The 23,188-nt window shown below is 44.9% G+C and overlaps 1 protein-coding gene across 1 annotated transcript in view; it reads left to right on the top strand.

Moving 5' to 3' along the window:
• The first annotated feature begins 2,834 nt into the window (after positions 1 to 2,834).
• GPRIN3 (GPRIN family member 3) overlaps positions 2,835 to 23,188 on the top strand; it is a 74,484-nt gene continuing 54,130 nt past the window's right edge. The window contains exon 1 of the mRNA XM_005291997.5: positions 2,835 to 3,000. The gene's annotated coding sequence lies outside the window, so the exon portion shown is untranslated. The remainder of the gene's footprint in view (positions 3,001 to 23,188) is intronic.

The following is a 23,188-nucleotide window of genomic DNA, read 5'->3' on the forward strand; positions in this document are numbered from 1 at the left end:
AAACCAGGGTGAAATTTTCAAATGTGCCTAAGGCCCACATTTTTAAAGGTATTTAGGCATTGCTGCACTCAGCGTTGCAACACCTAAATCATATTTTCAAAAGTGATTTAGGCACTGGAGCCTAAGTACCCATTGGCTCCTAAATGCCTAAATTCCTTTTGAAAATGAGATTTGGGCTCCTAAATCTATTAGGTATTGCTAATAGATTAGAATAGAGCACAACAACCCCTAAACACATTTACAATCTGGGCCTATGTGACTTAGGAGCCTGTGTTTCATTGACTTTCTGTGAGAGACAGGCTCCTAAATTACATTAGAAAATTTTACTCCTTGCTCTTTAAAAGTTTCCCCCTCGGTTATTGTTGTACACTTTCCCCTGCCTCTAGGGAATGAGTTTTAGTAGTTGGAAGATTGGACAGTTAAAATAATGGCTGTTGGCTTTTGGCACAAGTGTAAAGACTTGATAGTAATCATCAAATATATATCTTGGATTTCACACTGTTCTATAAACCCAGGAAGCCATAGTCTGGAATAAATCCTACTACATAAATATGTGCTGATGTTTATGGCCACTGGTGGGATATAAATAGAATATGCAATTGGAGGGGGTGTAATAAGTGTTCCATTTTTTCTGACTCACACATGAATACTTAACTCATGAAAGGGCGAGAATCAATACCAAGCCCTAAGGGGTTTTCTGCGGAACTGTGGGTGGAAGCTTTTGTTGTGTGTGTTCAATGCAAACACTGGCATTAATATGGATCAGGGAAATGTGATTTATTGTTCACGTCAATTAGAGATAGAAAAGACCGGCCAGATCATCTGCTCCAGTGTTGTTCAACTGTTTCTAGACTGTAACCCCCATGTTATAACATGTATCAGGGGGTAGCCGTGTTAGTCTGTATCTACAAAAACAACAAAGAGTCTGGTGGCACCTTAAAGACTAACAGATTTATTTGGGCATAAGCTTTCGTGAGTAAAAACCTCACTTCTTCGGATGCATGTTATAACAGAATCCTTCCTGCTTTTAACCATAAAGCATTTGGGACCCTACTCTCATTTAGCCATAAAGAAAGGGAGGATGGTCAAGAACCCCTTTGAAAACTCATGATTCATGTTGTTCCCTGGCAGTGCAGGATCATTGTCTCCAATTCGCAGTAAATAGATAGAGATAGAATTTCATACTAGTAGGAAGAAGGAAATACTATCTACAATTTTTAGACAATTTTAAGCACAGAAAGTCTACAGGTATGCTTGCCACTAATACAGAGAGCCTACCTGTTTTTTCTGGTTCACGACAGGCACGTTGGGCAGAATTTTCAAGGCAGAGACCAGATTTGTGTATGAAAAAGTCACAGCAAAACTTGTACCTTTCTTCACATACACCTTTGCCACAATTCTAGAAGTAAATGGTGTAGCTGTGCTATCAAGTTTCTAGTTACATACCTAAATAAATAGCTGTTTGCAGACACACTATCCTAATTTGCACAAGTCGCCCTGGTAAATGCTTATGGTTTTAATGGATTTCATATGCACGGGTTTCCCTCTTCCCATTTGAAAATGGTGGCCTATGCTATGTCCACCTGTGTCTAAAATAGAGTGAGTTTCACTGTAGGAGCTAGAGAGAACAAATACTGCTCAGACATAATAGATGATGCAAAGCAGCCCTGCGTGAGCACTCTCAGCACCCCCAGCCTACCTGCTGCTCCATGCAGCTCTGTCTGACATTTCTTGCCAGTGAGGGAAAATCACTACTCCCTTCCCCACTACCACCAGGACACCCTGAAGCCTCCTTTCCCATGGTTGGGAGAAGCAATAATGGCTGGTGGCAGCAGGGAGAGCCCTGGGAAGAAGTGGGGCTGGCAAGCTAGTTGAGAGGGAGAAACTAGACAGCACCTCCAAACACGTCCCTGGCATTGTGCGCCTGCCCCAAGGACAGGAGAAGCAATAGGGGGTAGCAAGTCAGAGCAAAATGGAGGGCAAAAGGGCTTGCTCACCATCCCGGCTAGTGGGCAGAGGGGCTCGGTCCCCTCCTCTCCTGGGGGCAGATGGCAGAGGTGGGGGCAGAGGGGCTCATGCCCTGCCAGAGGGGCGATGGGAAAGGGGCTCAGTCCCCTCCTCTCCTGGGGGCAGATGGAAGAGGTGGGGCAGAGGGGTTCGCACCCCCCAGGGGAGATGGTAGAGGTGGGGGCAGAGGGGCTCATGCCCCGCCAGAGGGGCGATGGGAAAGGGGCTCAGTCCCCTCCTCTCCTGGGGGCAGATGGCAGAGATGGGGGCAGAGGGATTCGCACCCCCCCGGGGGAGATGGTAGAGGTGGGGGTAGAGGAGCTCACGCCCCCCCGGGGGCAGATGGTAGAGGTGGGGGCAGAGGGGTTTGCACCCCCCAGCGGAGATGGCAGAGGGGCTCACGCAGCCCCTGGGGCAGGTGGTAGAGGTGGGGGCAGAGGGGCTCACGCTGCCCCGGGGCAGATGGCAGAGGGAGGAGATGGCGGGGGGGGCCTCAGTTTTCTTCCCCAGACAGTGGGGGGAGGGGGGTACACGTGCAGCAGGTGGAAAAGCCGCCGCCCCCCCTCCCCACCTTTGAATTTAAAGGGCCAGCTCTGCCCTGGGGTGCGGCCGGGGGCGAGCCTGACCATCCCCGGGCGGGCAATCGCAGGGCGAGCGCCCCGGGCGCGGGCTGCCAGCGGCGGATCCCACCCGGCGCCCCGGTCACTGGCCGCCCGGCAGCGCGAGCGGCGCCGAGCTGCGCAGCGGGCCGCGGAGCCCCCGCCCGCCCGGCGCGCCGCCCAGCACCTGCAGCCCGGCCCCGCGCAGGGGCGCTGCCCCGCTCCGCCGGCCGGCTCGGTCACTGGCGGGGCTCACGCGTGTTCCCAGGGCGGGCTCGCCTCTCGCCCCCGGCATCTCTGCGGCCGCCCCCGGAGGAAGCGCTTCCTTTACTGCACAGAGGATGAATGTCTCTGCAAGGTCATCTCTGCCTTCGGCTGCGCGGCGGCATTGAAGGTAAGGGAGGGAGCCCAGGGCCGGTGGCTTGCTGCTGTGGCAGACCGTCGGCTGGTGTATTTTGATTGTACGTGGCCGGTGTTTGGGGTGTGTGTGTGTCACACAATCATCGGGTCAGTCCTCCTCCTGCTCCACCCGTCGCTTCAATGCAACATGGCTTTCTTTGCCGCGGGGGGAAGGAACCCACCTTGCACCTGGAGGCGAACTCTGCCAGCAAGTTTGATCAGGGCAAATCAACCCCAAGGCATTACCATTGCAGAGGGCTGGGAACGGGCATAATACCAGCAGGGCACAGCAGGCGGGGTGGCTTGGCTGACAGTAGAAATCGGGGCTGTTAAATGGGGTGAACACAACACACACACACAGCTTTGATGCATGCGCGAGGAATGAGCAGCAAAACCGGTCTGGGAAAGGGGAGCATGGCGGGGCCGTCGTGGGGGATGCGTCTGTGCCCTGGATGTCTGCAGCCCAAGGTTGTCGCTGTGAATTCTTAAGCGGCTGAAGTGTGGAGAGGAGGAGGGGGGTGACAAGTGCAGTTGGATGGGGGACCGCAGTCTGGGTTCTCGTCTCTGTCCTAGGGCAACACTGGGGAAGAACCCATTCCCCTCCAAAACACTTGAACATTGTTTGCTAAAAGCTAGTATGCCTTTGGGATTATTTCCCCCTCCAAGGAACCTGGGTCGTGGGTGGGGCTGGAAGAAATGTTTACTACAGCAGGAAGATAAACAAACAGAACCGATGGGATGCAGGCCTCGATTCATAACATATTTACACCCCATTTATAGAAGATGGAGGGAATTGTTGTTGCATATTTTGCTCTGAAAATACATTGCATATATTTCCCCAGATACCAGCTAAGGGTCAACTCCCGAAGTCTTTACAGGGAGTGTGTCTTACTATATGTCTGTACACTGTCTAGCAAATTCAGTTAGGACTGCTGGGAAATACAATACTGTGATAAAAACAATAACAAAATAATTAGGCAAACCCTTCACTGAAGGGGCAGAATTGTCTTCTCAATGGCTTCAATGGGAGTTTTGCCTGAGTAAGGAGTGCAGCAATGGGGCCAACCTATTTTTTTATTTTTTTTTCCAGTCACAAATGCTGCATGTTTTGTTTTGTTTTTTTAACTTCTCATGTTTATAATGGTCACCTCTCCATAGTAGATCTGGGCAAAGAGACCCATACGAGTCTTGAAAAGATAATTGCTCAGTTGTTTGTTGCTTTCAGAATTATTTTGTATTTTCTTTTACTTCCCTGGTTTGTCTCTGGGAAGATGTTATGGGTTTTGGTTTTCAAAATGAAATAAACAGAATAGTCAGATGTTAAAGGAAGAGGGGAGGGAAACAAGGTGCTATGTTTCCATCTGTAAAAGACAGGCATTTGAATGGTAAAAATGAGTTTATAGTTTTGCTGCAGTGTTGCTTTGCTATTCAACAGTGGAGAGTAATTACCCTAGCAACGGCACTGTTGCACAGTACAAATACTTGCCCAGACTCAAGTGACTAGAAACAAAACACTCCATATCTCTTTGCGATATCATTTGTTTCAAAACCTTTGATTTTTTGGGGACAGATTTTTGTTTTTAAAGGAAGGGTTGGGTGGAATAAGAGTGATGTGGATGACAGAATGAGGCTTCACAGGACCCATCGTAAAAGAGACTAGAAAAAAGCCAGTGAGCAAATACTTTGTATCCCCTTCCCAATCTCTGTCCTTGGGATGTACTTTTTCCAGGAATGAAAATATATGTTATCCTACCCTTCCCCTTGAATTTCCTAAACCAGAGATCCCAACCTGTGCATTCAGTGGAAGTCTGCTGAGAGTTGGCTGGTCACATGATATTAGTTCTCTTTGCTTCCAGCTGCTAAAATGAATTAAAAGAAATTGACATTACATTAAATACTTTCCTAATGTTATTTTACCTGTAAACCAGGGCTGTAGTTGCCACACTAAAGTGATTGCCAGAGGGAGATGAGGTTTGTCCATGCAGGAAGAGGAGTGGGGGTGTGCAGAGGACAAGCACTCTAATGAGATGTGGTCCACATGTAAATAATGAGATCCCTGGCTTTGAGCATTACTGCCATTCCATACCTCACTGTTCATAAATCTTCCAAAACCCTGCTCCTGCTTCCACTGACGTCAGTGGCAAAACTCCAGTTGACCTCAAAATCACAGATGATGTATTACAGTGGAGGAATCGCAGTTCTTCACAAGTGAATCTGCATTTTTTAATCCCATTTTCTTTGCCTTTCCCGCATTTTTCTTCTTATCTTGGGAAGGGATAACTAACTCTGCCAATGGATTTCAGAGATCTTAAAGCCCAAAGGGATCATTATGATCATCTAGTCTGATCTCCTGCATAACACAGGCCATAGAATATTTCACGGGGATTCCTGCATCTAGCCCAACAACTTATGGTTCTGCTAAAGTATAGCTGTTAGATAGGTATCTATCTTGATTTAAAGACTCCAAGTGACAGAGAGCTTACCACATTCCTTGAGAATTTGCACCAGTAGTTAATTACCCTCACTGTTAAAAATTTACGTATTCTTTCCTGTTTGAAATTTTCTGACTTGAGCTTCCAGCCATTGGATCTTGTAATGCCTTTGTCATCTTAAATAGCCATCTGGTATCAGATATTTTCTCTCTTGGCATGTGCTTATAGACAGTAATTGAATTGCCTCTTAACCATCTCTTTAAGTTAAACAGATCAAACTCCTTTAGTCTTCCCTGGAAGGTAAGTTTTCCAGAACACACATGTTCTGTAGCTGTTCTTGGAACCGCTCCACTTTTTCCAATCTCCTTTGTAAAGTCTGTACTCAGTATTCCACTACTGGTCTCACAGATAAAAACTCTTCCTCGGTCCTGCTCAATATTCACCTGTTTATTCATCCAAGGATTGCGGGAACTCTTTTTTCCCACAGCAACACAATGGGAGTTCATGTTTAGTTGGTTATCTACAATGACCCCATGTCCTTTTCAGAGTCACTGCTTTCCAGAATAGTCTCCTAGTCTGTAAGTGTGACCTGCATTCATTCTACCTAGATCAGTGGTTCCCAAACTGGGGTTCGCGAAATGTTATGGGGGTTCTCGGGGGAAAAATTCCCTAATGGCGGTCAGAGCTGTCCCTAGGGATCCTGGACAGCATGGGGCCAGCAGCCCAGAACCCATGGACTTCCAAGAGCCAAGCAGATCAAAGCAAGCATTGCTATCACACTGAGGAGATTTAAACTTCAAGATTCCTTATAAGAAATGGAAAGGGAGGTGGATATTTTTTGCTGTTTTTAAAATTAAATAGGCAGCTAGTCTTGTTTTTAAAATTATTATGAACAATTTTAAGCTTTGTGGTAACGTGCATTGTTTGCCTGGACTGCTCAAGACCTGAATGCTTGTGTAGGAGGAACTATTTGAGTTGGCGTCTTAAATGCCTTCATGCTGTTTCACATCTGATACTCCTTGATGAAACATAGGAGCCTTGTCTTATAACAGGCTTAGTCAAAGTGATACAAGCTATGAAAGTGAGATCTTGGAAGAGTGTTGCCATTTTCATAATGCAATAAAAATACTGTAATGATAACTAATAATTAATAACAAATAGTGCATAATAAGCATGTCATAAAAACAAATTTTATATTTCCAAGATCACTGCTTTTATAATTTATACTCAGGTAAAGGAGAAAATCCCTGGAAATATTCATTTTTAGGAGGGGGTTTGCGAGACTTGACATTTTAGTGAAAGGGGTTCACAGGTTGTTAAAGTTTGGGAACCACTGACCTAGATGCATAGCTTTGCATTTGGCAATAGTAAAGTGATCTGTTCTCCCCCCATCTCTTCATTCACTGGGGGTCTGCAATTGAGTAATAACGGGGCACCACTGTTTCCTTCTCCAGAAGTCAGCTAGAGTTTAGCCAGTGACTTCATTGTGAACACCATCCTCCCATTTTCTCCTTGTAATATTTGTTTCATACCGACTTTAAGGTTGTGTGGCTGCAGACATCTTGCGTCTGGAAAAGAAACAAGGGGTTGAATATTGATAATGTTCACCGCAGAGCATTGCTTTGATAATTGATTTCATTCATACGTATCTCCAGTTGTTGGTATGATGCTTCCCCATTACACCAAGCTTCACTCTATCCTTGCAAGTGCTGTAATTTCATATTCTGCACTGAGGAAGTTTGTATCTATAACTGATGTTTAATGACACATGAATGAGTAGCGGCACATTGAATCTTAATGGAGAATTACCACCTTCAATATGTTAAGATCTAAACAAGGATCTGTAATGTATGTGGCGGAGCATTGGTGAACTCTGTAAAGAGAAGCAGTCATCCCAACTACTAAAATTAAGCCCTAGTGTTTGGGGTAACTGAAGACAGTGTTTTGTTATGGATGACTGGATTAGAGCCATGGTGCTCATGTCCAATTCCACTCAGGTCTACATTCGCTCTAGCAGACTTTAAAACGTTAGAAGGGAAGCCATCTTGGCGCTGGAGAAGAAATTAAGGTATGGATCGTGTGTGAGTAGAGGTAGCCGAGGTGTAGGGGTACATGTTTCAGAATAGGTTGGCTGGGAACTAGGAGTACTGCAGGATCTGTCAAGGCCAGGGGAAGCCTACAGAGCTTAGGAGCTCTGGTGGGTAGCAGGGATGCTCTGGTGAGTTTTAAGACTACAGGAGTCACTGAGGAAGCGTTACTCCAGCAGTCTGTGTTGGATTCTGCTGCTATTGCTTCTGCCTTCCCTCTATTCACTTGTGTACGTTATATCAAACTCTAAATCCCAGAGCACTCTACTTCTCCATGAAGATGAGAGGAAGCTGCTTCTCTTCCCCAAAATATGGCACAGGGTTGGCGATAGAGCATTTCCTGCTGTCTTCTCAGCACTCCAAAATGACTTTGGGGAACCTCTCCCACAGTGGGATTTCAGGAGGGATGGCAGGGAGATGAGGTGTCTCAAGTTCCAGGTGGGGGGGGATATGGATAGTTTCAATTTGTGTCACTGACTGCCCAGCTTCTGTAGCCAGGAGCACTCACCCGAAAGGAGCGACTGGGGACAATAAAATTTTTATGAAAGTTAATGTTTAAAATGAAATGTACGTGAGTTAAGAGGCAAGGTACGGTACATCTGGGGTCAGGCTTGGGTTATGGGGGGTTACAGGTATCATTTGCAAGGATGAAAATATACATACATATCGCATAACCTGCATAGACCCAGATTGGGGTGCAAGGTTTTTTAAAGTGTCAGTGGATAGGTGGGCTCGGGTACGCCATCCATGGAATGTATAAGAAGTCCAAGTCAGTATCGGTGTAGCAGATAAGTACATGGATGGGGTGCATCCCTGGGTCCGTCAGGGAAGGAAGTGGGTTATTTCCCTGGTCGGCGGTCTCAGTTACTCAATGTGGTATTGACAGTGTACTGTGATGTGTTCCGTATAAATGTCTCTGGAACACCTGATGGTGTCGGACACCATGAGCTGTCTCATGAGCCGGCTCGTTGTGGGGGTCCCACGAGCCCAGGGCTCCCACAATCAGGGCGTGTATCTGGACCTCATAACCCTGGGCTCTCAGGGTCTTGGCCAGTGGGGTGTACTCTGGGGTGCGCTGACTCTACAGTGGTTCTGTGAACCTGGGAAAAGATGTATTATGAGCAGCATTGTGTTTTGTTGCTAGTCCAGTGAAACATGAATGGTGTTTTTCCATGCTTTCTGTTTTTAGGGGGTAAAAATGTAGAGGTGAGCAGAAGAGGTTAAGAACTTTGATCTGCTACCACTACTTTTTCTTTTTTGTTGAATGGTTGAGATTCTTGTCCTTTCCATGTGAAAGATGCAAGCTTTCCTATGGCCTGTCATGAATTATTGTGGATCATGGCATCATAGAAGTCAGAGATGGAAAACACTTAACAAGCAATTTAGTCCTATCCCCTGCCAGTGTAGTATAATATATTTTGCTTGTGTGTCTCTTCTTGTGCTGCTTCTGTCTGAAATTTCAAAGCTTTTCCTTTTGAACCAGTGTGAGTGGTAGTCCATACTCTTGGCCAAACTAAGAGTGAACAATTTACCTCTCACTGAAGTGTTGTATTATTGTGTAAAGAGTTTAGCCGTTCAGATTCTCATTAATTGGGCAATTCATTATAATAAATACTTGTCCCTACCCGATATGTTACTTTAGCATGGCAGGTTCTTTTAATGGTGGTGCATAAAGCAGTCCATGGAAGGACTAGATAAAAGTCCATTGTTTCATGCTCTTTAAAACTAACTAGAAATTAGCAAAGGTCAAAATTTTCTTGCTTCTCAAATAAAGATCACACCAAGGAGCAGATTTTCTTTAACTAAAAAAAAAAAAAGGTAGAGCATTGGCATGACTGCTAAATTATATGTGTAACTATAAATGTAGACATTTATAATGAACCAATTCAAGCATAAGGACATGTAGCTCTGTTAAAAAAGATCCTGCTTATTTTGCTGGTCTTTAGAAAAAGGAATTTGCTTTGCTGTCTCTTATAAAATTACAAGTCCAATGTGTATGTAGTGATGTCTGAGACCACTGTGGCACCTGCTTTGGGTTACCTCTTAAACAGCAAGTGTGTGAGCATAGATATTCAGTATATCTATCAGCCCCTCATCACCACAGTGACTGAATGCCTCCCAAGTATTTAAAAATAGGAAATGATATATGTCAAACCTATTCTTGGTGGAATTATAAAGTTAGTACCCTACTACAATAATGTTTCTTTGACAATTTATTAAATGTGTGAATTTTTTAAAGGAAATAACCTCCTTTTAATATCCTGTAAGAGCAATGGCTTGATTGATGTGTAGTTTTGTGTGTGCGCCTGCGCCCATGAAGAACTTGTTACTGCAGGGAAGCAAAGCTGGTGGGGAGGGCAATGAATTTTTCCTTTTAGTTGGTGCCGTTAGTCTTATCTCTTGCAGGAGTGAGTTCTGTGGTCCATGTCCAGCTACTGTGAAAGTTCTTTCTCTTTCACTCTTCAGCCTCCCTGTATTGGCTGACCGCATACGTGCCGGGGGTGCTGCCACTGGCTTGAAGAAGTAATAACAACCCAAATACATGGTTTCCACCTTCAGCACCCCCACTATAAAAATTGTTCCAGCATCACTGGCTGACACTTTCACCATTCCAGTGAATCACGTCTTCCATAGTCATAGTGGGAGAAATGCTCTCTCAGGCATTTAAGTGCAATCCCATGCAATACCAGGACAGAGACTTTTAAGAGGACTCTGTTCAATGGAAAGCCATGGCCAAGGATGGAGCCCAGATGATGCATTCACAATGACCTGTGTTGCTAAGTGGTTGGGCTCCTGTTTTGTACCCGTTCGAGCTTTATTCGGGATGTGTGGCCTCATTCTTATGTATTCTAAGTTGCACGCCGGGAGGTCACACACATATGGATCAACGTGAACAGCACTGAGTCTGATGTGTTGGGGTTCAACTTTCTTGCAGAGGGAAGTGGGTATTTTTTGACACTGGCTCTGTGAGCAACCAGTGACATTTAGCAGTGTAACAGGACTGAAATGCTTTGGACTTTATTAACAATCTGATGGCAGATGCCTTAAAGCCTGAGGGACATTACAGAACAGACAAGTCTCTTTGAAGCACTTTTGGCTTTATTGCCCTCACCTCAGCCTTGTTTGTGCTCCGCTTTAGCCAGCTGCTCCTCCTCCCACCTAGGCCAAGAGAAAGCTGGGAGATGGTGATGTAGAAGAGATACAGAGCTGTGTGTTGTCCGTGTGTTGCTGTGCCATGGGTATGGAATAATGTGTGGGAGAGAACTGAGCCTTGTGGGACTCCATGGGTGAAAGCTTGGGATTGGAGAAACAGTTGCCTGGATCTGAATGGAAAAAGTTTGTACTTGTACAGTGATTTACGATCTGGAAAAGTTCTGCAGGGCAGGACTATGCTGCTGCTTTGGCAGTGGAAAATGAGGCTTTCTCTGCCTTCTTCAGAGCACAGGCATAGGGTTAGAGAAATTCCTTCTTTCTGAGCCTGTATCACTATGCTATCCCAGTATTGTTACTGTGTTCACTAGGTAGGCAGGGTCGGCAAGCATTTCCATTATAAACCTGTGTTTTCAGCTATTTGTAAGTCAACAGTAAAAAATCACTAGATTCCTGTCTAGATTGTTACATAACACTCATCACAATAATATCTAGGTTCAATCTGGGAGTAATATTTTTTCCCCTCAATTTGAAGAATATCAGTTAGTATTTTTAAATTGTAAGAGTAAAAAAAAATTACTGGGCTAACCATTTTCTCTTCTCTTTTTCACTACAAAAGATTGCTTCATTTGCAAACATTAAAGGCCCAGACCTGAACTTATTCATGCAAGTCTTCCCAACAAATCATTAATATTAAGGGACAAATACTACTTGTGGGTTTCCTCACTGGTGCAAAAGGCAAAAGCAAGCTGCTACTTTCAGAATTACGAATACAGACTGAGAGTGAAACTAGATAAGATAAAATAGATAGGCACCTAGAGTGAATTTTTATTGGTGACTTGCAAATTGTTGAAAACAGTCTTTTAATGCATTGCATTGTGTCCTTTGTTTCATGTTATGTCTTTGTTTTATGACCACATGCTCTCTCTGGCCCAGTGACTGTTCCACTGTGGATAAATACTTAAATAATCATTTAAAGAGGGAGAGAGAATGGCATAACTCTGTAGCCCAGTGGTTAGGGCCCCTACCTGAGAGGTGGGACACCCTTGATCCAGTCCCCCTATTCCAATCTCTCTCATTACTGATCCACAGTGGAACAGCTTCAGCAGGAGAGACAGGGAGCCCCACATCAGTATAGTCTATTCGTTTGAGCACTGTCCTGAGAGATGGGAGACCCCTGTTCAAATCTTTTTTCCCACTCTGGCAGAGAGAATTGAACTTCAGTCTCTCATTTCCCAGGCAAATGCTGTAACTACTGAGCTAAAAGCTATAAGGTGGCCACCATTACTGTCTTCTCCTCCTCCTCCTCCTCCAGCCAGATTTTGAATGGGATCTGTTCCTGTGGGCATGCTCAGAGGCCACCCACAGAAAGTTAGGCACCGAGTGAGTTTAGGCACCTGCAGGGTGAGGCGGCAGCTGAGTGGGAGTTTTGTGGATCACTGTGGTGCCACACCCCAGGACCGCATCGCCGAGGCGCCTCAGTTGCTTCGTGGATTACTCCCCACCTCTTTACAAGAGCCTTTATGACAGGCCAAGGTGCAGAACAATGGCAGTAAAGGGTGTTTTACTGAAATACAATAATTCCTGGTACTTGCTGAGTCAAAGAAAATTAATCTACCCCTCCCCCCATAAAGAGAATGCTTTAGATAGTGTTTCTGAATAAATGTTTTACATTCATTTCTAACAAAATAAAACCAGGTGTATGTGTGTGTTTTCCATTCTGTTGTACACGTGGACTTTGAACTCGGAAACTGTTCTATAGCAACAAAGACGTGCACTGATTGATATTTGAATCGTAGAGATTCGGTTACTTATTAAAGTTGAGCAACTCACTTCTTGTTTAGAGTCGGTGGCCAAATGTTTGAGTTTGCACATTTGTGGCAAATATGAAAGGGCAGAGATGTCGGTACCCTGCTGTGTAAACATGGAAAAAGTGTAATCGACAACACTCCACGACCCCATTCAATCTATTAGTTTGAGAGAGAGAGAGAGCTTTGTGGCTAAGAGGCAGAGTAATACCGCTTCACACTCTGATCTGTCCTCTGCTGAAGAATGGACACATTTACTTGGGTACAACTATTTAACTGAGGTGGAGGAGAGGGAAATGCCAAAATGCACAACAAATACTGCTCACAATGAATTATTTCACCAGTTATCGACCCCTGCCCATGTACTATAGCCTATCCTCTTGGAGAGACCGACTTTGTGCTTTCATAAATCTTTTCCACCCTGGACTAATATCCTCAGATATAAAAAGTAAATGGTGGAAAAAAGAAATCTGATATGTTGCTATTACCAAGTTTCCCAAGTACAATGAGTAGTTCACATTCAAAAAAACAAAGATTCTACTATTGTAAGAAGGATCCAGCTTCAGGTCACATTTTTTCCAACATGATGTCTGTCTGGACTGTAGATATTAGTAGCTCCAGTTGCTTTCTCTGTTCACTTTACTATACACTAATAGTAAGCATCATGGGATGTTTAGTTCCACTTACTTGATTTTGCTTTTCCAAGGTGGTCTCTCTTACCACAACATAAAGAAGCTTCTTAAGGGTGCTGAAAGATTTCATGTCATTTTGATGACAAGATCATAAGAGTTCAACTCTTCAAAAACAACAAGGAGTCCTTGTGGTACTTTAGAGACTTAACAAATTTATTTGGGCATAAGCTTTCATGGGCTAAAACCCACTTCATCAGATACATGGAGTGGAACATACAGTAAAGATATAAATACACAGCATATGAAAAGATGGGAGTTGCCTTACCAAGTGGAGGAGTCAGTGCTAACAAGCCAATTCAATTAAGTTGGAAGTAGGCAATTCTCAACAGTTGACAAGAAGGAGTGGAAATCACTTTTGTAGTGTTAATGAGGCCAATGTAAAGAAGGTGGCCCATTTCAGTTGACAAGATGGTGTATTTAGCAAGGGGAAAGTAGTTTTTGTAAAAACAATGAGAAATACTTGTGGCACCTTAGAGACTAACAAATTGATTTAGTTTTTGTAGTGACCGATCCACTCCCAGTCTGTTTCGAGGCCTAATTTGATGGTGTCCACTTTACAAATTAATTCCAGTTCTGCAGTTTCTCGTTGGAGTCTGTTTTTGAAGGTTTTTTTGTTGAAGAATTGCCACTTTTAAGTCTGTTATTTAGTGACCAGGGAGATTGAAGTGTTCTCCTACTGGTTTTTGAATGTTATAATTCCTGATGTCAGATTTGTGTCCATTTGTTCTTTTGTGTAGAGACTGTCCGGTTTGGCCAGTGTACATGGCAACTCTTCAAAGTATGAAATACAAAACTGCATGCTTACCTAAGAGACCGCATTTGTTAGCCCTTGCTTTTGGTAAATTAGTGTAGTGGAGAATTTACAGAGATATAGTAGAACCTCAGCGTTACGAACACAGAGTTATGAACTGACCAGTCAACCATACAACTCATTTGGAACCAGAAGTATGCAGCCAGGCGGCAGCAGAGACACCCTTCCCCCCCCCACCCCCCCCGCAAAAAAAAAAGGCAAATACAGTACAGTACTGTGGTAAACATAAACTACTAAAAATAAAGGGAAAGATTTGACAAAACAATGAAACTGTTTCTGTGCTCCTTTCATTCAAATTAAAGATGGTTAAAAGCATTTTCCGTATGCTTAGTAAAGTTTTAAAGCTGTATTAAGTCAATGTTCAGTTGTAAACTTTTGAAAGAACAACCATAATGTTTTGTTCAGAGTTACGAACAACCTCCATTCCCGAGGTGTTGGTAACCCTGAGGTTCTGCTGTAGCTCTTTCCTTGCTTCCGTGTTGAAGGACTCAGGGCAGGTCTACACTACGGCAGGGATCGACACTCTGAGATCAATCCACCGGCGGTTGACTTATTGGGTCTAGTAAAGACCCACCAAATCTACTACAGATCGCTCTCCAGTCGACCCCTGTACTCTATCCCCAATGAGAAGAGTAAGGTTAGTCGACAGGAGATTTTCTTCTGTCGACTCCCCCCGGTGTAGACTCCACGGTAACTTGACCTAAGGTACGTTGACTCTAGCTACGTTATTCACGTAGCTGGAGTTGCGTAGCGTAGGTTGACTTACCGCAGTAGCGTAGACATAGCCTCAGTTGAAGCTCTACGGAGCACACAGTAGTTTGCAACCTACCAAGTTGCTGGTTGGAATAGTTGGCAAAGAACACACATGGGTGGTGGTGGTTTTATTTTCATAAATACAGTTTGTCTCTTTGGCTGTGCTGCTATAAGTGGAGGTGGCAGTATTCAGAGGGCTACCTACTGGATAAAGGCATGTGGATACCAAGATTATAATAAGACACAAGACGGTTGGGTGTAAGAATGTATGTTCAGAAAATAATTATTTTTCGATAGGAGGAGACCTAGGGAGCTCTAAGGAGAGAGGATTGAGGAGGGCATGAGGAAGAATGTAGGAGGAAAACTTTGGCAGTGGCAGCACCGTCTTGAAGATGAAGGATAGAAGCTAAAAAAAGGGCGTGAGGATGATATGGCTGCTCTGGTAGAAGTGGAGGATAATTTTAGACTGGAGTTGAATTGGGAGTCCAAAGAGGAGGTGGTGCAGTTTGGTTAATGGACTAGCCTTTTATCCGGGAGACCAGGTTTCAAATCTTCTATAAGTCAAAAGTGTCAGCTGGGAGGGTCCCTCTTAGTGAGAGATCCCATCCCTCCTTTCTTGTTGCCATGCTCTATAGCATGCTCCTTGCAAGGGGAAACAGATTTTTCCAGGTATACTTTTTCCCTTTGGTTCAGACCTAGATTCCTGAGTGTCAGCTACAAAACAAACAAAAAGGGTTTCCCTTAAGTGACATTAAAAAATTAAGGTGACTGGAATCCTGCCCTGGCTTTGTTTACCTCTGTTTGTTTCACTGTCTCCTTCCTGGTATTTTTTTCCTCATTCTCTCCACATCCCCAGGCACTGGTCTGTTCAGCATGTTTGGTAAAAGGTTTGCCAGCATTAATGCTGAGCCTACACTTATCCGCAGAAACCCTGGCCCCTGCTCTGTCTTCTTTTAACCACCTCATGTCATCACCATTTTTGAAAGGGCTAATTGTTTAATTAGCGCTAAGTGGTACAGCAAGCAGGCAGCGCTGTCAGAAACAGAGCTTTATAAAATAGGTCATTTCAGGGGTTCTCAAACTGGAGGTTGTGAAGTTATTACATGGGAGGTCACGAGCTGTCAGCCTCCACCCTAAACCCCGCTTCGCCTCCAGCCTTTAAAATAATGTTAAATATAAAAAAGTGTATTTAATTTATGGGGGGCGGGGTCGCACTCAGAGACTTGCTGTGTGAAAGGGGTCACCAGTACAAAAGTTTGAGAAACCCCTGTTTACATGCTCTGCTATTTGTTTCTCAGAACAACCAGCCCCACCCTTGAATTCTTCAGAATCTGGTTCCTAACCAGTCTGGGTCCCTCTTGAAACTTAGTTCTCTTGTTCCACTTCCACTCATCTTATCCTATAAGGGATTAATTATCTTGTATAGCAGAGCTAATCAACACAGGCTGAAGGGATAGCGTTGAAGACTTGGTGCATTTGACAAGACAGAACCAATTATAGATTCAAAGATTGACTGATTTTATGCATAGTAACACCATTACTTACTGGTACTAGTGTTCACCAACTGAAGTTTACTGCAATAAAGTGCCACATACAGTAATGTGATTTGTATCTATTTTATCACTGCTTTATTCAGAAAGTTTATGTAGATAATGATAGAGCAGTTTCTTGCAGTGTTTTAACAGTTGGAATTAATCAGAAAAGATTGGCAGCTTTTCCACTGTGTTTTGCCTCTCGACCTGGCTGATATGCTGAGCTGAGAGAAACGTGGGATATTTTTAACTATTGCTCAGGTCTGAGTTGTGGAAAGCTTGACAGGATGGTATTTTATGGACATCTAATTGAACAGCTTCCTCAGCCCCAGGTAAATAAGACCATTAGCATAGAGTTACTCATGGTGGATGAGACAAGTGGGTCCATCTGAACTAATATCCTGCTCCTAGTGGTGCCAGTGAGGGATGCTTAAGAGAGAGACAAAACCCAGCCCACAATATTCTCAGCCAATTGTGCTATCCTGGAAGGAGGGTTCCATCTCAGCTTCCTCAGTAGATCTGCTTCAACCCAAAAGCTTTGTAATACTATGATCTAACTTCCTACCTAAGAAGATACTACAAATTGTGATGCTCTATGATAGCACCTAGAGGCTTCAATCAAGATCGGGCCCCACTGCACTAGGAATTGTACATTGATAGTTGTTTGTTGCTATCTGTATGTACAGTTCCAGTCTCAGAGTTTAACAAGTTGTTTTTTGTTTTTTTTAAATGTGAGATTCCCCAAATCTATGGCTTCAGTCATGTAACTGACTGCACTTAGACACGGGTGCACGTGCACACAACTGCTGGCAGGATTGGGGCCTATGTAGACAAGACAGAAGGTGGAGGTAAAGAAGTATTAAAACTGAGGCAGGAGAGACAGAAAATCAGGTTCATATAAGAAGGGGACTGGAGAGCCAGGAATATAGATCCAGATCTCGAGTTTCAGTCCACCTCTTGCACTGCAACACACCATCCAGTTCTGGTGCAAAGCCCCCTTCTAACCTGCTAGTTAAAAGATGACATGCATGTTTTAAGTGCCTTGGTTTTAGAGTTTGGGTTTTGTTTTTTGAATGCCTACTTGCCTGCTAGCAGTGATCTTTCAAAGTAAATTAATTCAGGCCAATCTGCCCCAATATATTTAATTTCTTTATATAAATCGTCTGCGAGGTCAGTGATGTGGAACTCGTGCATCATGATTTGGCAGCCAGCGTGGCCAAGCAGCAGAAGCCTGCAGAGCAGTTAGTAGCTACAGAGAACAAATTTCTAATGAACTATGCCCATAGATCACTGGCTGTTAACACCATTACACACCATATTGATCCTTTTTTTTTTTTTTTTTTTTATGTCATCCTATAAATCAGAGCGGGTTTATTATTAGAGTTCTCCAAATAGGTAGTGAAGGATGAAGTCTCTGTGTACCTAATCTACAGAGGGAAGGCTTACATTTCTAAAGGAGTAGCAGTCTGCCTAGTTGAAAGGCTGGAAGAGACCTATTTCAGGATTATTGTTAGCTACAGTTATGTAGCTGTTCTTTCAAATGTAGGGGTAGAGAGAGAAGCATATAATTTATAGTGACCTGCTTGAAATGAAGGCGGAGATAAGCAGTACTCCATCCCTACGATCAGAAAAAAAACCCCAAACCCTGAGCATATGACAGGCAAAAAGCACCTATAAAGCACTCAGAGAGCAGGTCTTCTCTCTGCTAAAGGGAGCAGGAATTTCCTGGAATTTAATTCTCAGTGAAAGTGATAAACTTTTGCTTGCAAATATATATAGATATAGATATGAATTAAATTATATCTTACTATAACTGACCCAAGTTAATAAATGTCACTGCCGTCTCTTGGCAAGGTATCAAGGTCATGCTATAACATTCGCAGTTATTGTGATCCAGAAAACAAATGGGCTGGTTTTATATGTATGTGGAGGGGGGGTTTCTTAAGAGAACATGACAGACAAATATTAGTTAGCGTGATCGGGATCCCAGATTGCCTTCTAGTGACGAAGATCTTTTGGTTCATCATTTCCAGTGACGTGAATGTGACAGCAAACAAAGAGAAGCCAAAAAATAAAACAAACAACCTGTGCAAGGTGTTACGCAGTCAGTTTTGCTGCTAAAAGCTTTCCTTTGTGCAAAAGGACTGCTGGTTTAGGTAGGGAACACTAACACTAACTGCTGCTGGGGACTGCATGCGGTAAACTGGTACAGCTAGAGAAGATGACTAACCATAAAGGGGGTTGTAAAAGAAAATAGCTTCCTCTCAAATTATGATAGCAAACATTTGTAGGGCCTGATCTAGCATCCGTTGAAGTCAATGGAAAGATTCCCATTGACTTCAATGGGATTTTCAGTAGCCCCATGTAATACAGTTCAGAGCATTTTACAAACCTGAACTCTCACAACTACCCCCTGTAAGGAAAATCAGGCAGAGAAAATAAAGTCATAGTCTTCAACTTTGTGTGCCTAAAATTAGGCAACTTAAATTTATATTTAGACACCTAAGTAAGTGGCCTGAGGTTCAGAGGTGCTGAGCACCCATGGTCAATGGAAGATGCAGGCATTTGGAATTATGACTGGGCTTCTTGCTTTGGTTTACAAGTTTTCCTGCAATTTCCCCTTAAAGCCCACTACTTGCACTTAACATTCACACATGAACCTGATCTCTAGTTCTGTCTCCACCCATTATTTACCCCAATTATTTGATTTGTATCATATTTATCAGGATTGAGTCCTGGCCCTATGAATTCATGCTCACCAGGGTAAGACTTAGTAGGAGAACTTGCACAAGTAAGGGCTGCTCACATGAATGTGTTTGCAGGAGTGGGCCCTTCAAATGCCATGGGGTAGAGACCTTGTTTTCTTGCTAGAATCTGATATACCCTGAGAAGCCCATAAAAATAACTAATCATAAACAGCCAGAGGATACAAAAAAGAACACTGAGGTGGACTGAGATTAGGATAGAGTGGGAGGAAATCTTCTGTTGCACAAGTAGGACAGCTCTATTAGAGCAGGGCTGGGGATCTGGCCCTGTGAATTATCTTGCTTCTGATCCATGTTACTTACATCACCTTCTTCTCATCCCAAAGGAGCTTTAAAGACCCAGAGAGTAGCACGGCATCACCCTTTATTCCTGTCCATGGCTTGTTCCTCCATTAAACCCAGCTGGTTATATACCTGCGGATGACATCCCACCATATAGTTTCTAGTTCTGACAGACTGGTTAGAGTGCCTTTTTTGGATCCTATCATTTGTTTGTCTTCTGCAGTGTCCCCATCACCATAATCTTTTCATTTGCAGCCAGTCCCATCCCCTGATTTCACATCCTACTCTCCTAACTTAGTTTGTCTTTAAAAATAATTCCACTTTACGCCTGCCATCTTCCAAAGAATTCATTCCTACTGCCTCCAGCCTTCTGATGTCTGTTTCATTTAACTCGGTTGGTTCCAAACCATAGAGTACTGTTTAGTACACTGGTTTGATAAGTTTTCACATGGGTACCAAATTTAATGTTTGTATCTGTCCATAATTTCATCAACTTCTGTGCAGCACTTGTAGCTAAAGCATACCTTCTTGTAACTCATCATTGATGTAACCATCAGTACTGATCAAGCTTTCTCGGTATACCTAAGATTTTCCTTGTTGAAATGCAGCAGCTAAGTGGTACAACAGTTGATCTATAGTCCCTTTTCCAAAAAGCAAATACTTCATCTTCTTGGCATTTATTTTAAGCCGAAGTGGGCTAACCAATTATCTAAGGTAACTAAGAGTATCATCATTAAGGGCACGTCTACACTTGCAAAATTACAGCGCCGGCAGTTACAGCGCCGCTCAAAGAGCACTGAAGGAAAACTGCTGTTGTGTGTTCACACTGACAGCTGCCTGCACAATAGCATGTACACATTTGCGGTGCTATTCAGAGCAGTGCACTCTGGGCAGCTATCCCACAGAGAATCTGTTCCTCTTCTGCCGCTAAGACTTGTGGAAAAGCAGAAGGAGTCACAGGGCATCCTGGGTCCTGTCCCTATGCTCTGTGATGTATTGCTTCACATCCCAGAAATCCCTGTGCTTCCGTCCGCATTTGGCGCCATCTTTCAACAGTTTGTGTACTGCGCACCCTGCCCTGCCTCTTTCTGGCTGTAGGAATGGATTCCAAGCTGTTGACCAGAATGCTGCTCACACTGACCAACACGTCACGAGTGCCAGTGGAGTTATTCCTTAAACTACAAAGGCAAGAGAAGTGCAACATTGATCTCACCAGGCGTGGTAGCTACGACACGAGACTGCTTGTGGCATTCACGGAGGTGCTGACCACAGTGGAACACTGCTTTTGGGCTCGGGAAACAAGCACTGAGTATTGGGATCACTTCGTGATGCATGTCTGGGATGACGAGCAGTGGCTGCAGAACGTTCGCATGAGGAAAGCCACATTCATGGGACTGTGTGATGAGCTCGCCCCAGCCCTGCGGCGCAAGGACACGAGAATGAGAGCTACCCTGTCACTGGAGAAGCGCATGGCGATTGCACTGTGGAAGCTGGCTACTCCAGACTGCTACCGATCGGTCGCTAACCAAGTCAGAGTGGCAAAGTTGACCGTTGGAGTCGTGTTGATGGAAGTGTGCAGGTCCATTAATCGCATCCTGCTCCGAAAGACCATTACTCTGGGCAACGTGCATGAGATTGTGGATGGCTTTGCACAGATGGGCTTCCCTAACTGTGGAGGGGCGATAGATGGCATGCACATTCCAATTCTGGCACCAGACCACCTAGCCACCGAGTATATTAATCGCAAGGGGTATTTCTCAATGGTTCTTCAGGCGCTTGTGGATCATTGTGGGCGTTTCACAGACATTAACGCAGGCTAGCCCGGAAAGGTGCATGACGCATGCATCTTTCGGAACACTGGCCTATTCAGGAAGCTGCAAGCAGGTACTTTTTTCCCAGACCAGAAGATCACTGTAGGGGAAGTCGAAATGCCCATTGTGATCCTGGGAGACCCCTCCTACCCTTAATGCCGTGTCTTATGAAGCCATACATGGTGCAACTTAACAGCAGCAAGGAGTAGTTCAATAACAGGCTGAGCAAGCACAGAATGACTCTGGAGTGTGCATTCATCCGTTTAAAAACCCGCTGGCAAGGCCTGTATGGGAAGCTGGACATGGCCGATGACAATATTCCTATCCTTATAGCTGCGTGCTTACGCTCCATAATATTTGAGTAGCCAAAGGGGCAGGGGTAAATCACTGTTCCTGGACCCTGTACTCTGGGCACGTGGCTCTTGGGGAGAGCCAGCACTGTAGAGTGGGCCTGATAATCCTTCCTATCCCCACGCTTTCCACCGGAGGTGATCATTATGGAAGCTAGCTCACTGCTGAGGGTGAGCAGGGAATCAAGGAGGGTCTTCTCCAAGCTTGCAGCTTCCACCCTGGCCCCTATGTAGCTAGCCTGTGTGCAGCAGTGGTCCCTCCCACCCCCCACCCCCAATGATGGCACAGTGGCGCGGGAAAGTTACCGTTAATGGGGAAAGAAACAAAGCAGCTCTGCTGAGGAACCTGCGGCAGCAGGTTGCCCAGTATCTCCATGAGAGTTTCCTGGAGATCTCTGAGGGAGATTCCCATGAAGTGAGGGAGTGTATCAACAGCCTGTTCTGCTGCTCAAACTAGGCATGAGGTGGGTGACAAACCTACTTTCTGCCTCCTGCCCCCAACAACTCTCTTCAGCAATTCCCGAAATCAGATCCACGTACCAGGGGCCTCGTTTCCTGTTTGTGCTTTGCCAAGATCTGACTGCTGTGACTGGCTAGGCTCCTCCGGGGTAGAAAAGAGCTCCTGAGTGCATGCATCTCTGGCCTCTGAATCATCCTCTACCTCTGGTTCCCCGTCCCACTCTTCATCCAAAATGGCCTCCTCCTGGCTCGGTCCACTCTCGACTGGCACATGAGCCAACAAAGTATCCACAGGGGCCTTCCCGGTGGAGGTGGAGTCACCACCGAGTATCGTGTCCAGCTCTTTGTAGAACTGGCAGCTCGTGGGCACAGCACCGGAGCAGCGGTTTGCCTCCCGTGCCTTGTGGTAGGCTTTCCACAGCTCCTTCACTTTGACCCTGCACTGCAATGTGTCCCGGTCATGGCCCTTTTCTGTCATGCATCTAGAAATCTGTCCATAGGTATCATAATTCTGACGGCTGGAGCACAGCTGGGACTGGACAGCCTCCTCTCCCCAAATGCTGATGAGATCCAGCAGCTGGGCATTGCTCCAAGCGGGGATCGCCTGGTGCGTGGAGCAGGCATGGCCACCTGGAAAGATGGGCTGAGACCACTGCATGCATCACCGACCAAACAGGAAGGGGACTTTCAAATTTGCAAAGGAATGTATGGGGTGGGGCTGACAATCACCTGAGGGCAGGGCAGTAGAGTTCAAACCGATGGCCAGAGAGGTGAGACCAGGCATTGTGGGACACGTCCCGGAGGCCAATAGCAACGCTGCAATCGCCATGGTGTCTACACTGGTACCGCAGTGCTGTCGCCCTGGCGCAGAAAGCTCTACGCCTCTTGGGGTGTTTTTTTTTTTAGAGCGCTGCATCTGCGCATTTTCTGCGCATGAAGTGGCTTGGCAGTGTGTACCCCTCAGGAGTTACAATGCTCAAAGCTGCTTTACTGCGCACAAACTTGCTAGTGTAGACGGGGCCTAATTCAGATGTGTCTGTAAATTGTATGAGGTCATCAGCACAAGCTAGAGAGCTTAACTCTAGATCACCCTATGCAACTTCAGCCTGGTCCGAAGCCACGGTTTCTTGCCTAGTACTTCCTCTAAAACTGGCCTTAATCTGTTGACAAATTGCAGTACTTTCATCATAATTTTTCCCACTGATGATAAACTTATACTTTTATAATTATTCATATCAGGAGACTCTTCTT

Source organism: Chrysemys picta, chromosome 5 (assembly GCF_011386835.1).
Source record: "Chrysemys picta bellii isolate R12L10 chromosome 5, ASM1138683v2, whole genome shotgun sequence".
Classification (NCBI taxonomy): domain Eukaryota; kingdom Metazoa; phylum Chordata; order Testudines; family Emydidae; genus Chrysemys; species Chrysemys picta.